This window comes from Eschrichtius robustus, chromosome 7 (genome assembly GCF_028021215.1).
Source record: "Eschrichtius robustus isolate mEscRob2 chromosome 7, mEscRob2.pri, whole genome shotgun sequence".
Lineage (NCBI taxonomy): Eukaryota > Metazoa > Chordata > Mammalia > Artiodactyla > Eschrichtiidae > Eschrichtius > Eschrichtius robustus.
Window position 1 is genome coordinate 7,561,384 of NC_090830.1, and position 4,589 is coordinate 7,565,972.

Below are 4,589 nucleotides of genomic sequence, written 5' to 3' on the forward strand. Positions count from 1 at the left end.
GGGCCCGTGAGCCACAATTACTGAGCCTGCACGTCTGGAGCCTGTGCTCCGCAACGAGAGAGGCCGCGATGGTGAGAGGCCCGCGCACCACGATGAAGAGTGGTCCCCACTTGCCGCAACTAGAGAAAGCCCTCGCACAGAAACGAAGACTCAACACAGTCATTCATAAATAAATAAATAAATAAATAAATAAATAAATGAATGAATGAATGAATGAATGAATAAATGAATGAATGAATGAATGAATGAACGTGAATTTCTTAAAAAAAAAAAAAAAAAGAATCCGCCTGCCAATGTAGGGAACACGGGTTCGAGCCCTGGTCCAGGAAGATCCCACACGCGCAACAACGAAGACCCAATGCAGCCAAAAATAAATAAATAAATAAATAAATAATACACTCACAATTTTCCCTATCTTTACTTTTTCCAAGGTGACTTATTTTTAGTCCCCTGGTCGTAAATATCATACACATGCCAATAACTCCTAAATTCGTATTTTCACCCCTGAGTTCACCACAGAATTTCTGATTCATATATCCCACTGTTTACTTGGCATGCCCTTTTGAATATTTAAGAGATATAATGGATATAAACTGCACCAAAATAGAATTCTTGATTATGTTCTCTTCTTGCCTGTTTTACTTCCTAACATCTAAAAGATGTACAGATAATTAAGGAGGTATAGACTCCAGCTCTTTTTTTTTTTTTTTTTAATTTATTTATTTATGGCTGTGTTAGGTCTTCATTTCTGTGCGAGAGCTTTCTCTAGTTGCGGCAAGCGGGGTCCACTCTTCATCGCGGTGCGCGGGCCTCTCACTATCGCGGACTTTCTTGTTGCGGAGCACAGGCTCCAGACGCGCAGGCTCAGTAATTGCGGCTCACGGGCCCAGCTGCTCCGCGGCATGTGGGATCCTCCCAGACCAGGGCTCGAACCCGTGTCCCCTGCATCGGCAGGCAGACTCTCAACCACTGCGCCACCAGGGAAGCCCCCAGCTCTTTTGATAAGACGAAAAGTCACTCATTACTCAGTATGAATCTTCCTATTTCCCAATGGGAACAATATTCATTGTCTTTCAGCTTTAGCTATTGATTTTAGTGTTTCAAGATTCCTCATATCCACTCTTCAAAACACACACACACACACACACACACGAACACACACCATAAACATTTTGCTTTTGCTTGTCTTTCTCAAGGTAAAAGAAGTCTTTCACATTTATCAAATAAGTCACAATCCTGTAGACAATTCAGAATCTTTACAAGTTATTATTATACTTTTTTAGTTAAAAATCTAATTTATTTATTTGTTTTAAAGATTCATTTTTCATTTATTTAACTGTCGAGGATGGTTTGGGATTGTTTTTTTAATTTTTGTTGGAGTATAGTTGATTTACAATGTTGTGTTAGTTTCTGCTGCACAGCAAAGTGAATCAGTTATACATATACATATATCCACTCTTTTTTAGATTCTTTTCCCATATAGGTCATTACAGAGTATTGAGTCGAGTTCCCTGTGCTATACAGTAGGTCCATATTAATTATCTATTTTATGTATAGTAGTGTGTATATGTCAATCCCAATAAAAACAGTGTTTGATGCCACGAAGTAGGTGGCAATGCCTTAACCATATGCATATTGTCAGGCCCAAGGGCCTTTCCATCCTTGTCAAGGGGAGTGCTAACCTTCTCTCCTTTCATACAACACTGAAATCTAATTTTAAAACAAGTTTGTTTTTTTTATCTTCTGTTCAATGTTGCAGAATGATCCCTAGATTTATAATGAGGACATGTGTTTTATTGCTCTAATTTATTTTGCTTCTGATTTCCTTGGGAATGAGACTTTGGGTTACAAGCCTCAAGTAAATATTGTGTAATTATTTTTTATTACATAAAATCATACCATCAATAAACAGGATTCACATTTTAAAAATATGCTTAGAGTCAGAAAAAAATCCAAAAATGATATATTTTAGAGGTTAGGTATACTTGTAATTAAGATATAAATTTAATAATTTAAATATAATGTAGATATATTAAGGAGCATAACATAAATTCATATTTTGGAAAGAATGTTTTAACTAGATGTTAAAATTACCTAGATGTTAAAGATGTTGTATAAGTAAGTTTGGTTAGAATTTCTTCATGTTACTAAAAAACGAAATAAAAAGTACTAAAATATTACAGGAAGAAAATCAAGTCAAATTAATAGTCAAGGTTATATAACATGTTTAATATTTTATCTGAAAATGATGGCTATCTAATTCAAATGGTGTGTGTTTAGCAGGGCCACATCAATTTTCTCTAAAATTCTAATTAAAATTCTTCTGCAGACATGGGAGGAGGGAGACAGAATTTTCAAACTATGGAAAATAAAAATTGGCAAAACACCTACTGGTAAAATCTTGGAAGATTTGACAGTAATTATAAGGCAGACAGATAAAGATTGAGAATAATCTTCCAAGACTTGAGCACAAAGTGTGCTTTGAGTCTGCTTTTTGAAACGAAGTGTACCTGAAACAGGTAGGAGAATGTTGAGTACCTCCCTCACCATATATTATCAGGCTTAAATACACAGGGTAAGCACTCTCCTGTGTTTCTCACCTATGGAAATAATTTTAAATCCAGGCAAAGAATAACAGGCCCATTAGATGACTAAGGGAATAGTCAGGTAAACTGGTGGTTTATTCTGGGAGTACAGTCTCTTGAGAAGAGTCAGGCATGTGCCTTCAGGAAAAACTTTGATAGCAATGCATGCTAGGAAATGACAGTTTTTCATTTACTATACCTATCCAGAGGACTGGGGTGTCATGCACTGGGAAATGAGGCTCATTGGAGATAAAGACTCTCAGAAGTTCCATTAGAGCAGGATCTTGTTTTCTTCACTGACCCAGTGCCTCAAACAGTGCCTCCTACATAGTAATTATTGACTATATGGATACAGAGAATTGACAGGAAATGTGGTCTTTAGCTTCATGCCACTGTAAATCTTAAAGTAAATCTAAAGGATATGGGACAAAACATACAATCATGATCATAATTATTGTAAGCACCATAATGTAGTATAATTATATCTAATATTCATAGAGCTCTGTACTTAGTGCCAGACATTCTGCTAACATTATTTTATGTTCTTCATATGACAACCCTGAGGCTTAGGCAATAGCATTATCCTCATTTGAAACAGACTTGCCAGTGGTTACTAGAAGTAGCAGACCTAGGGCTTGAACTGAGGAATTGGCTCCATAACCCAAGCTCTTGTTTGCACTGAAAACAAGGCCATCTGGTGGCAGATACTGCTCTTTGAATAGTTTTCTCCTCCATTATAGTGTAATAGAACCCCCAGCCTTTCTTTTGGCATACAGTTGCCAGAAGTAAAGCCAACTTTTGACTGGCCCTGTTAAAGGTGGGTGTAGTCATATGAATATGTTCTATCCGATGTAATGACGTGGAAGTGATATGCACAGTACTAGAAACCTTAAGGGAAGAGACTGCAGAAAATGTTCTTCTTTGCTCCTTCCTTCCTTCCAGCGGTAGCTCTGTAGTTGCAGCCTCGGCAGCTGCTATCTTCCCTGGTTAAGTCTCCCAAGGGAAAGACAAAGTTAGTGTATTGTCTTTCTACCCAAGGCTAGTGTTTTGTAAATAAATGATATAACTTCTTTGGGAAAAAAAAAAAAAAAAAAAAAAAGATAAGAAGGGTTTAGGAGCCAGGATGTGTAAGATCAGCGTTTAGGCTTAAAAACTATGTCTAGGCAAAAATACTTAGCTATGGTTTCTTGTATATGGAACCAAGCACACAAGTCAAATGGCTTCTAAAAGGGGCATTGAAGGTAGCAAAAAATTACAAAAATTTGTGAAAATTCATCCTTTAAAACCAACCTGTGGGGCTCCCAAATCTGCACCATCTGTAACTTTGGACACTCTAAGGGCATCTTTAGTTGGGGCCATGGAGGATAATGGACAGGGGACAACCTCTTAAGGACAGAGACTGGGACTACAGATGACAAAGGAGTTTTTCCCAGAAAGTAGAATCAGGGGCTGCCAGCTGGACAAGCTTACGAACTTACCCTACCACCAGGCTGCTAATTGCTTACTATTTGGAAAATTGTATTGTGATTACCCTTATGATTTTCCACCATTTTATAAATAACTAGGCCAGTGGAAGTCATATCACAGCTTGATGGAAAGAAAGGAACATCCCTAGACATCCTGGGCTTGAAGTTGGGTACAGTATTTGGATGCAACTTTGGAATTGCTTGTTTGGGGGTGAAAGTCAGTATGTTCCATATGCAAGGATGGGTGTTCATGGATGTATTGTGTCAGAGACTGATGATTCTTCCCTAGTTTCAATTTATTTTTATTTACTAATAGGATCTTTGAATATAAATTGGGCACGTGATTACCTAGCTGGTATTTTCTAGCGTACCTTGAACCTAAATGTTGCAATGTGACAATGTTCTGGTCATGGTCAATGTCATATAAGTAGCGGTAGTATGTATAACTTCTGAAAGGTCGTAACAAAGGTAGTATGTATAACTTCTAAAACGTCTTAGCAAAAGTCCCAATGTTATCTTTTTCTGTTGGGTTCAGTGC

At 37.5% G+C, this 4,589-nt stretch overlaps 1 non-coding gene across 1 annotated transcript; it reads right to left on the reverse strand.

Moving 5' to 3' along the window:
- Positions 1-1,579: 1,579 nt before the first annotated feature.
- Positions 1,580-1,704, reverse strand: LOC137767942 (U6atac minor spliceosomal RNA). Its single transcript, XR_011074628.1, has one exon. It is a non-coding gene; the product is annotated as a U6atac minor spliceosomal RNA (small nuclear RNA).
- Between the last annotated feature and the right edge of the window lie 2,885 nt (positions 1,705-4,589).